Source organism: Gambusia affinis, linkage group LG08 (genome assembly GCF_019740435.1).
Source record: "Gambusia affinis linkage group LG08, SWU_Gaff_1.0, whole genome shotgun sequence".
NCBI classification, from domain to species: Eukaryota; Metazoa; Chordata; class Actinopteri; order Cyprinodontiformes; family Poeciliidae; genus Gambusia; species Gambusia affinis.
In genome coordinates this window covers 21,378,291-21,391,379 of record NC_057875.1, presented here as the reverse complement: position 1 = coordinate 21,391,379, position 13,089 = coordinate 21,378,291, and the positions used below count along the sequence as shown (strand labels likewise).

The window sequence follows — 13,089 nt, the reverse complement described above, 5'->3', positions numbered from 1 at the left end:
TCTGAAGCTGGTTGGATCTGGGTGTTTGGAATGGCCTTCTAAGAAACCAAATGATTTATGCGAGCCTCGGTTCAAGGCCGAGCCTATATGCTCATCACTGTAAACAGGCGGCTCCCCGGGTGTCGGCGTGGAATACAAATGCCTGAATTTAGATGTAACCGCTGGCTCACCTGCTTCTCAGCCGACTCTAATGAGAAATCTCTTCTGCTGGGAAAGTAGAAGAAGAGTAAATGATGCAATGTGACAGCACGCCGAAAAAAAAGCAAGCAGCACGCAGACGTTTGTATTTAGATTTCTTCAGCGTGGTGAATTACATCAAGTAATATGCTATTTTTCCCATTTATTTTGTGTTATTGGTTCATTTTGCAATGACATGGATCAGCACATTGCGTCTAGGTTACCGAGAGGATTCACATTTCTTGTTTTATTATAAAAGTATTTCAGGGCTTTATGACATTTGACAGGCACTGTTATATCTGCACATGTGTTTTTCGTCATTGTTTTCTATAAATCAATTATGAATAAGTAACACAGCTACTTTTACCTTTAGTGGTGCAATTTTCGCCAAAGATTAAAGCCTTGTACATTACATGTACAAGGCTGCTAATAACAAATTAAACCTCAGATTGATCAGTTCATGTCTGTATATATTTATATTGATTCTTCTCAGCTGTAGAACTGCTAAGGACACAGCAGACTTTAAAACATGACGCTGGTTTAAAGCGTCATGTATTGCTTTATTGAGGAGAAATTAAATGAAATGATCTGAAAAGCTGTCTAAGAAAATCACTTAGAGTAAATTGACATGCCTTCCTGAACTGTTTCTTTCTAAAGGATTGTCATGTCTTTCTCAACCTTATTTGACTCACTTATGGGGAACCAGAATCTCCTCTGATCACCCGGACCAGCAGGACTTTTGGACCTGACTGTGTCAGCATGTTTATGTACATTATCTGACTCCTGGAGGCAGTCTGACTAAGTTCCTCCACAGCCTCACCCAACCATTAGCTGACACTCAGTGAAGGCTTCCTCTACATTAGAGACTGGCCTCATCCCTCCGAACGCCGGACGGAGGCTATTAGCGGAAGCTGGGTGGACTGTTAGTGTTAAATGAGCGCAATATATATATATAAATAAATATATGGAATCACTATTTAACTTACGAGGGCTGATGGAGCAGTTTGTATTGGGGCCATTACTTCCGATGGGGTCAGATGATCCTTAGGGATGGAGTTGTGTTTGTCTGAGCTGCACCGATCACTCAGACTCTCAGTGATAGACAAATTGGAGAAAAGCTGATCCAACATGAAGCCTTTTTTCATACTGTAGGTCCCCGGTGAGTTTTTTTTTTTTTTTTTTATCATGTAAACTTACAAAAAGAGTTTCACAGAACGTAAAGAGAGTTCTTTTGTGGGAACGCTTTGTCTAGCATTAGTGTCTCCAGTGCTTAATGTCTGCTATCATTCGTACCCATGAGACGTACAGGAACGCGTCTCGGTGAGGCGCCAGCAGTTGGTTTCAACTACTTCCCACCAGAGAATTCATGTTTTATTCTTTAATCTCCAAAACCCTCTTTAATTTCATGAATCCAGCAGCTCAAATGAAATGGGGTCATCTGCTTGCTGCTTAAGGGAGGTAATATTTTCCCTGTTGTTTCATTTTTGTTTAGCAGTCGCAGGTTTCTACATCCCCTCAAAAGCTGTTGGAAGGGACATGTAAAGTGAAGAGGACTTTTTTCTTTGATGTGTTTGGTTGTTTGTCTGCTTCACCCGGAGTTGTAAAGCAGATAAATGCGTTTGTTGAGGATACATCCCTGCTGAAAATAGGCTGATAAAGGTTAAAGCTAATATAATCAAAGCTCCTTCAGATTTTCCCAAATGGCTGGATCAGTGCAGGAGATACGCATTAACATAATAGGTGGCATGATGTATTTCTTCTTGTGTATTTGGGCAAATCCTGGTTCTAATGTGGGTTTGATTGTGTATAATTGACCCTTTTATCAGGCTAACCATCTAAGAAAACCTGGAAAAAGCCCAGCATGAGTCAGATATTTGGTCAACTTATAAGTCTTTTTCAATATGTTGCTAATGGGACATAGTAACCTTTAGGTATTTTCTGACTGAATCCTCACTGGTCTCGACCAATCAAGCTTAAAATGACCAGATTTTGAGCACCATGTGATTTATCAGTGCATTTCTAGGAAATACAAAATGCACACTTCACCTAATCTTGCCGAGAGAATTACATTCAGGGCTTTTAAAATACTTTGTTGCAATTTAGCAATTATACAAACTATTTTATGTCATTTGCAGATATAAAACACAAATGTATAACATATTAGGGGGGGGGGAAAAAACATCTCTTCCATTTCTCACCACTGGTATTATTCCTGATTGTTTCCTTCAACAATAGAAAAAAAAAAAACTACAATTTGATTTTCTCACAGTTTGAAAGGACTATTGTTTGTCTAAAATTGGATGGTGAGTCCTTTTGGAAAGCAGCGAAGGGGAATTAATTTGTATTCACCTGCTGTATCTGAAAGAGCTGGGGAGGGGCCAGGAGAAAGAGAAGGGGGCTGTTACATAGTGCTTCCTTTATGTGATAATGGATTGCTCTGACATTCACCCACATTGTGGAGTGGTGTGTCCATCAGGAAGTGCTCTAACTCGTGGGATGAAGGGGAAATTAGCAACAAATGCCTTTAAAGATACCTATATTGCCAAATCAGATTTCAAACAACAGTTTCCATTTGTCTTGTTTTTTGATATCAGAAGACCAAGGTGGATTTTGCAATGCACAAATGCATCTTGGCATTCCTGTTGCTAGCAAATTAATTGCCTTTTTCTATTTTTCTCTCTTTTTTTTTCTCTCTTTTATTGGCCCAGCTGGGCAACTGGATTCTTCAGGCAGGAATACAAAAGACACAAAGTAAAATCCAGGACAGGCAGTAATGAGCAACTCCTCTTACAGTGTTACATATGGACCTGCCATGGTGTGGGGAAACCTTCTGGAGACAATGGAGGGGTTTAAGAGGTCTCTGGTTCTCTGAAGCCGGCTTTGATTGAGTTTCCTGGGACCAAGCTCCAGTGTTTGGGATGATTGTGGAGTGGGAGCTATAGGTCTGGAGGACTGGAGGGAGGGGAGGTGAAGACCCTCCTCCGCGCTGACCTTTCAAACACAGGTGGGGTGGAGTGGAAGGAGCTGTTGGAGGATGATGAGGAAGAGAGAACTGTAGGAGAGGCCTATTGTGCGGCGTGAATGCCGAGGTGCCATTCATCAGCCGTAAACTTGCTGGCTCCATCCACCTGCAGCAGATTTTCTCACAGCTTACTTTCTCCTCAGCTTTGTGACACTTTCAGATTACATGTTCTGAGACCGTGAGTGGGTGGCACATTGCCTGAGCACGCAGCCACTTTTCTTTTCTGATTTTGTAGCTGGATTTTGATTGACATCACTTGATGCAATTTAGCTCTTTTTTGGCTGGAATCTGGACAGATATAAGCTGATATACAGTAAATAAGTACATAATATTCATTACATTTTGTACTGAGATAGCACCTTATGTAATTTTAAGGATTTACTTATCTGATTACTTCCTTATCATATAAAAAACAGAAAACATTGTGCATTGCCAATTTTAAGGTGTTGTGCAAAATATGTTTTTCATTAAGATTGTTTGAATTGTATATTTTCATAAAGTCTGCAGTGAAAATACTAAGTCTCTCATACAACTGACTCTGTATGAGTTTCCTCACTCTTTTGAACTCACCCATTATCATTTTATTACAACTCACTTCCATTTCATACCAATGTTTCCCCCCAAAACAACGTCCTAAGCCCAGTGGTTGGGGTTCTAGGGCAGTCATTCATCCAGCGGCTCATCATGTTTTTGAGTTAAAGTTTTTTTTAAAGTTGACAGGAAATTTTAAAATATCACTTGATAATTATGTGTTATTGAAAGATTGGAAGATTAATACCTGAACACCAACGATATGGTCTTAAAAAATGTAAACATCTTAAAAAGATTTAAATGAATGAATAGTCTTAGCCTGGTGGGGGAACAAGTAAAGCCTGGTGGCCCGCTAGGCTTATAATGTACTGCGGGGAAGCTATACATACCTATGAATAACAATATATATTTTTAATAAAACAAAAAGGTTTGTTATCAAGATGGCTGATTAAACTTTCTGGAGCATGCTTTTTTATAAAGTTTTAACTTTTATATTACATAGATTGAAAGCAGAACTCCAGTTTTATCCCAGGTTCCTACAATTATTGTAGAATTAAAAACTAATAACTTTAAACTATATTCAAATTAAAAAGAATCGCTGCTTTGTATAAAGTTTAAAACAATTTTGATTTAATTCTTTTACTTCATTTCATGCAAAAGTTTCCATGAATATGGAAAGTAGCTTTGTGTGCATGAGGAATCCTACGGCCTCTCACTTACTTGTTTTCCCCACAACAAGGGAATAACTTCCACTGTCACACATTGTGTGTTTTTCTGAAGCAAGACTTCAGTAGAACGTTTGCCGAGGAGTGTAGAATGTTCTGCGGAGATGTGTCGAGGGAAAGAACAATAGCTGGGAAAAACAAGCAACCAAAAAAAGCTATAAGGTGTTGAGTTGAATTAAAACTTATTGTGAAGCTTGTTGGAAATAATGGTTTTGCTTTTGCTCGTTGTCGGTTCTGAATTAGACCACAGAGTTAAAAACCAATTAAAGAACTAAACTAGACTGTATGAGAAATAAATATTTAAAAATATAATCAAAGGCTTATTTTTAGCTTATTTCAATCCCACAGTGTTTTGTATCTCTTTTTACCTTTCATCCAGATGACCAGTTATACAAATTAACTTTTAGCACAGCCAATTGTTGCTTTTCTTTCTGAGGCATTGGGAGCAGTGGTTGCCATGTCTGTTGACATAAAGTCAGTATTGTTTAATGGAGGATGATTAAAAAATACAGGAGATATTCTTTTTCTGATACTTCCTTCAAGACATTCAACAGTGAGGAATTCATGTTGTTGCATATTCCTAATTTCTTCTTTAATCGTGTGATATCAGCCATCTTAGGAGAAGGATTTTGGGTTGTGAAATTGCCAACATATCCTCCTGAGACCCAGAGAAAAAAAAGTTTTTGAATTTCTTTTTTTTTTTACATTACATGACTCTTTGGAGTGAAAAAACATCACTACAATTGAAAAAATTTCAAAACATGTTTTTATTTATTTTTTAGAGTATGTCCTTTGGAGAGGACATCGGGACTCTCTTGTGGCAAATATGAACACATTTTGAGGCATACATTTACCTCTGAACTCTGACAATCTTTAGTGCTGTAAATTTCAAATGGCTACATCATTTAAGCCAGTGGTTCAGATTTCCAGGCACCTCATTCAACTTATCAAAAGCAAGCTGATTAGTGTAGTTTAATCAGGTGTGTTAGTTCTGTTTTGGTTTGTGGTAGTCCATAAAGCAGTTCTTCTTCTTTGATATGCAGAGGTACATGTTGCATTTGATGCACTTTATGTAGGTTTTTTCAGTGCACCCTTCTGCTCTGCACCTGGAAGTATTAGGATTGTCCATCATCTGTGGCAAATGGACAGCTCCATACTTTCTCACTTCCTTATCTGGCTGGGGCCTCCTTCTCTTCTGTGATGGAACGTACTCCTCATCATTTGACGCATCAGATTAAATTGGATTGTGTTGGCTTGACTGCCCCTGGGCAATCAGTTCCTCACCTAAGAGCAGTTTGAAGTCATGGTATTGGAGAGTTTTCTTCATAGGTTGTGCCAAAGCTTGGCTGTCTTCCTTATACTGTAACCAGGAGTTGGTGAAATAATTAATTTAAATAATTATTAAATAAATAAATAAATAAATAAATAATAATTAAATTAAATAAACACGTTAAATAATTATGTCATCTAAAAGTGATAGTTAATCCAAAAAATACTCTTATCTGTCTAAACTTATCTACTCTTGTCTCAGAAGCCTATGTGTTAGTTTTGGTCCAAAGTGGGCGACGGGCCCTTGCATCATCAACTTCCCTCGCCTCTTCCTCACTTGATGCCTCATCCTCTGAACTCCCAACCTCAAAATCACCATCAATCTGTCCCTCTTGGTCCTCCTCATCTGACAAATCTATGTCTGAGTCTCCATCAGTAATCCTGTTTAGGATTTTCTCTGCCTTAGTCAGTGAGCTGACTTCTATTAAAACAGGTTAAAAAATAAAAAGCAAATCCTGATGTCCTCTATGGAGGACACACATAAACAGGTTATGTTTTATCCCAACAAATAATTAAACCGCTCTGAAAATTCACCTAACTATTCCTTAGATGTTCATTTACTAGAAGCAATCTGAATATTAAACTCACAAAGCTCATAATTAGAAAATAATATACTTACCTTTCTGCTTTCGATAAAATGTGCTCACAGGGATGACAGCCATTTTGAAGAATCAGGAAGAAAATTTTAGAAAAGCCCCACCCCCACACATGCCATATCATTGGAGAGCCCAGGATGTCCTCTCTAAGGACCAACAGGATTTAACACAGTGGCATGTATGGTTTCAGAGTTATGAACAAAAAACCTATGTGCTCCACAGAGGACAAAAATGTATTGCTGGGTCTCAGGAGGATATATGTTCTGTAAAGGTAAAGCAATAGCTAGTACTTTCTCACCGGTGAACTAAATGTTGCAGTTTGCACAGTTACTTCACAGTCACTGTTCATGCAGTGTTACTTCACGTTGCTGGCAGCTTTTGAAGCAACACAAAGTGCAGACAGCTATAATAGCCAGTCGTTCACTGCCTACATACTGGATCAGCACAATTCATCAGCCAATATACAATTGTGTTGTTCCAGAAAGGCTTTTTTTCCATTTACTGGTAACTCATATGATTCCCATAGACAGCTTTGTTGTGTCTCTCTTACTGACATGGCTCACAGGAGTCTGGTTGCAACAAAAACCTCACAGCTTCTGGTTTGTTTGAGTCTGTGGTGAGCATGTCCTGCACTTCCTGTATAACAGACTCTTTTTGTATCGCCCTGACTTCAAGCTCCGTATAAACTCCACATATTGGCCCCTGTGTGGCGAGACCTTTCAGACGGAGAGTAAGCCATGTGGTAAAGATATGGTGCCAAACTGAGATTCTAATCATATATCTTTTGTTAGACGGAGAGGAGGTAGGGAGAGTTTTTTTTTTTTTTTGGTCCAAGCAGATAACAACAGAAGAGTTTCTGTTCCGTATTAATCCTTTGCTGAAAATGGTGGTGTTTCTTTGTCCCATTTTTTTCTATATATGTGTATTTGGTGACAGAGTTGACATCTTTTTGTGTGGCTATGGCTGCAAAAGCATTAGGAGAATTGCCATGGATACAGAGTGCCCTTTGGAGTGTAATTTTGCACTCATCCAGCTTGCCAAAATTGGATCGGAGCATCTATGCTTGGCTTGCAAACACTTTCTACCATTTGCCGATCTGAAAAACCAAAGAAATAGTTCGCAAATTAGATTGCATATCATGCATGGAAGTTTCTTTCTGTTGTCTTAAAGGATTTGCATGTTTTCTAAGAGGAGATTAGTTTTATGGAAACTTTTAGATTTTTGAAGTTGTTAGATTTCAGTAGCTGAAGTGTGTCTTGCGATGTTGTGTGCAGAGGATTTTGAGAGTTCTTTCAGCTATTCAGGAAGCCAGTCACCATGCATCCCTCTCACTCTCCTGCATTTGTTTAGCACAATGAATGTCTGCTCAGCATATGAATGGCTTCACCCATAACAGTCATGTGAGAGGGCAAGCAAACTTGAGCCCTGTCCATAATGTCGTCCTCTGGTTTAGTGTGAGAAAAACTATGATGAGTGTCAAAATGTGGATGCCTATGCAAATACAAAAGATGAAAGCATACACAAAATATGACAAGCTAAATGCTTTAGGCGTACCAAATAATACCATAGAAGAAGAAAAAAAACAAGCAAAGTATTGGATAATTAGCTTAGTGGTTCGACAGCCTTCAAATGTTTTAAATTATAAGACAGTGAAAGAATTAAACAACCAAGTAACATCATAGAAAGGCAAAGTTAGACTGTGATACCGTACTGATATAAAATCAGGGATCTGAAATTCCCCCTGTTCATTTTATGCTTTGCTTCTAAGGAAGCATTCTTTCTTTTAAGCTGTAAAGTTGTGTTGGTCAGCAGTTTCTCAGGCTTTCAGAAGGTCTTTGGAAGTTTTTCTTTGAGCTTTGACTGCATTTTTACTGACCTCTGTCCAGGACCTACACCTGCAATGTTTACTTAATCAAAAAAAAGAAAAGACGACAAATAAAAGACAAAATAAGTGGTCCATCCCGAGAAACTTTTAAGTAAACTCAGTTTGTGAAGTCATTTCTTAATTGAGCAGTGAATGCCAAGTTTCAGCTAACAGCTATGGCAATTATAATTCTGATGCAGAAACTATTTTTAATCTTTCAAATACAATATAAGTGGCACTGTAATATACCATTTAATAATTGTTTGCCAATTGTACATTATGGCATTTGGACAGACCTATTCTGTTTTTACCTGCACACCTGACATGGATGTTAGTTTTTAAGAAGCTAAAGTGTCCTGAAGAGTGATCGTGAAGATGAAAAATCTGAAGAAAAGTGAAGAAATCACTGTTATTGTCATTACAACCTTCCATAATATCACAGCTTCCTATTTAACTTTAGAAATAAGAACAAATGCTTTCTTTCTTACAGGGTCCCAGTTCAGAATGGCTAAAGATTCAACTTTAAAATAGTTTTTTTTGTTAATTTGTTAGTAGTTTAATAGTTTTTTATTTCCTATTATAGGCTGACAAAAACCTGGTTTATTCCTTGAAATTTGCAGCCTTTTTATGCATGAATGTAAGTGGTATACCAAATAACAAGCCTCTATTTAAAAATTGTAAGGAACTGGACTTAGAGTTAAAAAATAAAGTGAAACATACATGGGGAAGTGTTAAAAATAGGCCACTGTTAATTTCTATGAAACAGTGCACTCTGATCAGTTTCTGACCCTCTGAATCTTTTACATTCAGAAGCATTGACAAGTCTGATAAAATTATCCACAGGTAAAGTCTTGTAATCCATTGCACTGCCTCTCAGAAAACCTGGAGAACTGTTGCTCAACAACAGCAGAACGGCAATAACCCCTAGCGACTTGAAAACAAAATGTAAGAAAGTTCAAACAATTCTGGCAACCAGATTGCAGAAAACCTCAGTAGGAATGTCAGTGCAACCTCAAGAAATTACTTTGCAATGACATGATCTTTTTCCCCGTCAATCGTAAGATGAAAGCATAATTTTTCTTCTCCCAAAGAAGCCGAACAGGCCAGCATCCTTCTGTTAACTTAACACCATCTCATGTAGAGCTGCTGCATCCATCTGCATGCTAAAAAGAGACCTTCTCAGAAGCACCGGCGCCATTGCTGATTAGCATTTGGACACAGGGGACAGGGAGCAAATCCTGGAGTGTTGTTGCTGTGTATGTGGAGGCAGCTCTGTGAATGCCAATGGGCAGTGCGCTGAAAGGAGGGGAACTAAACAAATCGCCGGACATGTTGCATTAGCACCAGATGTCAAACAGAGCCAAGAGATGTTTTGTGTCGAAATCTGGGGAGGTTCTGTGGCGCTTCTACGAAGCTCGTGTGGGACAGTTTTGAAGATGCCACGTTGTCTTCATGTTTGGTTTTCAGTAGCTTGAAAAAAAACACAAAAAAAAAAAACACTAGAGCATGCGGTTCCCATGATGACAGCCAATTTTCATTGGCAGCAAGAATACTGGGGCAAGAAATAGTGATGCATAAATTATGGTTGCCTTGCCTTGAAGGCTCCCAGCAAGTATACAGCAATGTGCCCGCAATACATCTTCCACCAGAACTCTACCACTCTTAATACATCTGTGTGCAGGGGAAAAAAGTTTTTTTTTTACTGCTTGTTAAAGGCTTGAGTAGCTTTTATTATCATCAAAGCGCATATTGGATTTTGTATTTACTCTGTTTGACTGATGGAGCCCACATCATGGGCAAAAATTAAATGCTGATCATGTTGTTCTCAGACAAAAGCTGTGATGTACAAACAAAGTGTATGGGATCTCTTTACATAAAAGCCCTTGGTGCTTTGAACTGCATTGTACACCTAAAATGAAAAAGCTGAAAGAGGAGAACAGAAACAAAGTACAGTATTTAAAGAGGAGCCAATGGCTGATGTCTCATTGTCTGGCATTGTACAGTGCAGATAAAAGGCCCTGCTTCATTTCTGAACTGAGGTCTGCCCTGAACAACAGGATGCCAGTTCATATGTTAACCACGCCAATTATTTGCATACGGTTTCCCAATTATAAAGGCTAATGAGAAGATTAGGGGAAACCCGCACCGAAGCCGGCTTGTGGATTTTCCATTGTGATCAAGCAGTGGCTCAAAGAACGGCGTATGAGAGCCAATAAATGCCAAGCTTCTTGCGTCCTCCATCGTAATTCACAATCTTGCTCAAAAAGAAAACCTCAGCATACATTTCTCCACCTGTTTTTGTTTTTTCATGATCAGCAAAGAACCTTCCAGAGCCAAACATTTTAAGAAACCTTCCTCTTGGCTGCTTAATGGCACAGAAAACTATATGTGGGTACTTGGCACGAATAGGCACATCCTCAGAAAACATAAACTCTTCCAGGCGTTTCCATTTTCTCCTCTTCACTTTCCAGCGTATATGAAGCCATTCTAGTCATTATAACCTCCCCATTTAGACGCCTGTAGGGGATCCCTGCTGCTCCATTAAGGCCATACCGAGCTTCACAAACTCTGATTGCAGGAGCCATCAATAGTGCTGATTATGGGAGTTAATTAGCATGCCTGGCATGAAAGAATGTCGCGTTTTTTAAATTTATTTATTTATTTTTTATCAGAGATGTTAAATTTGTGGACCGCTGATGCAACAGCAGTAATTCTGGTATCTGCTGTGTGGCGCAGATAATCGCGCCATCTTTGCTTGACGTTAGCATATAGCACAAATATATTGTGCTAGCTGTGTGTTCTTGCAGGATCAAAGTTGGGACTTTTCCCCGATAACTCCTTTTCCTTTACACTGTCATTCTCAGTCCTTGAGCCCCTGACACCTCCATTTGTGTGTTCAAACGAGTCCTACCGCTCTCAGTCTGTGTGTGTACTTTTGAGACGTGCACAAAACCAATTAGTTTTGGGATGTTGAAGTAGTTGGCAGTGGCAAAATGACAATGAAGTAATTGAAGAGGCCAGTGGAATGAGAGGCCAGGCGGCTGAATGCAGCTCTGACAGAAGAGAGTGATTCCTTCACTGGCAGAATAAGTCAGGCCTGTATGAAGGTGTTTTCACATAGCGCTATACAGTAATGAACATGGCAGTCTTTCAGTTGTCTGACATTAATTATAATTAGGTTTTGGGTTGCTGAGTGTTATTTAGGTTTATCTTACTACTGATCTTGTCAGTTTGTAAATTATGAACATGTTTAGATTTTAATCCTGCAGCTTTTCCATGCAGTTCCTGATTAATATTTTGAACTCTTTTTTATTTTTTATTTGTCTCTGATAGCAAACTGAATCATTTACAAATAATAAAATAAAATGAATACCAAAGCAGTCCACAAACAGTAAAAACTGTAAGCGTTCAATGCTAATTAGTCCCAGAAGCTGTGTTGTTTAAATGCAGTGCCTGCATGTGTGGGATCTGAAAACAAAACAGCATCTGTGATGACTAAAAAAAAAAAAAAAATCCTTGTTTCATTCACTCAAGTGGAAAAAGAGACAGTTTCCACTTTCATGAAAAATATAAACTTAAGTAGCAGAAGTTTATTCGAAGGAGTAGTTAGCTGTTAAAAAATAATTTTTTGACGAAACAGAAAAGTTTGCAAAGGCATTGTGTGTCCAGACTTTGGCCTGGAATCTGTCAAAAATTACCTTTTTTGTTTTCACTATATTGAACTTTCCAAGTGACTTAATAGCTGGGTTTATCATCCTCTAAGCCTAATCTATTTGATAGATAGCTTTTAAAAGAAAACATCAGCGAATCTGTCGTTACTAACCTATCATGCTTCTTTTTAAGAGGCCATTTCCTGTTCGATTTTATCAGTCGCCTGACAGCTTTTGGCACACCACCCTAAACAGTACTTTAGATTTATCTGGGCCTCAGCAAGAGCTTTATTGACTTTGGCTTTCCTGTCTGTCAGCAAGGGATGCTTATGAGCTTTTAACAATAGAGGCAGATATTTGTGTCTCCTATAAGAAGCATATATCTAGCTTTTGTCTTTTGTCTTGCTCTAATTTACTGCAAACTGTATTGGTGGAGTGAAGGTGTAAGAATTAACAACATGAATCCTTTATAATTTCATGCGAACAGCGTAAAGTCAGGCTCTTTTCCTTCTGGCTGCTCTGTTGGTCTTAAGAGCCCCACTAGAATTTCCACTGCTGTCCCGCTGTGACAGGGATGTGAATGGTTGGCTCCGTATCACTGCAGCTCACAGGGATAATTATATCACACACACACAAACTGTACGAGGGCAGTCACACGCTCCTGGACGTACAGACTCTGCACATGAAGACTAAAACATGCTGACCGGCGGGAGCTGACTGCTACACCTCATTAAACTGGGAAATGAATCCTGGACAGAGTGCTGGCTCCATTTGAGATAAGCTTGAGGTGTTGTAGGATTCAACACACACATTACTGTGGCTGATTTTTGTTGCCAATTCTGATTTCCATTATATATCACTATATATCAAATCTACATACGGATGCAGTGGGTGCAACATCCCAATCACAAGTCTTTGATGACATTTTCGGGGTTATTATATCTAAGCTGAATGTGGACATCAGCTTGATACCCAAACATAAAACAAATGTGGGCGGCTTAAATACTTAATGGTAGTGGTAGGGAATCATGATGATGAAAACAAAAGAAAACTAAGCAAAATGTGGGCGCTGCTAATACTGTCACTGCTACATAAACTAACTATGTCTTAATTGGGTATTTTTCTAATACGGTGCATCTTTAATGAGATCATAAACTAAAGTTATGTGGCCAAACCAACATTTTGAACTTCTTCT

The 13,089-nt window shown here is 38.7% G+C and overlaps 1 protein-coding gene and 1 long non-coding RNA gene across 19 annotated transcripts in view; one reads left to right on the top strand and one right to left on the bottom strand.

Moving 5' to 3' along the window:
* The window catches only part of LOC122835327 (neuronal cell adhesion molecule-like), a 91,320-nt gene that overhangs the window by 45,118 nt on the left and 33,113 nt on the right, over positions 1-13,089 (top strand). The window lies entirely within an intron of this gene.
* LOC122835329 lies at positions 5,205-6,450 on the bottom strand. The gene is made up of 2 exons (XR_006371295.1): positions 6,404-6,450; positions 5,205-5,815 (listed from the first exon to the last, which is right to left on the bottom strand). It is a non-coding gene; the product is annotated as an uncharacterized LOC122835329 (long non-coding RNA).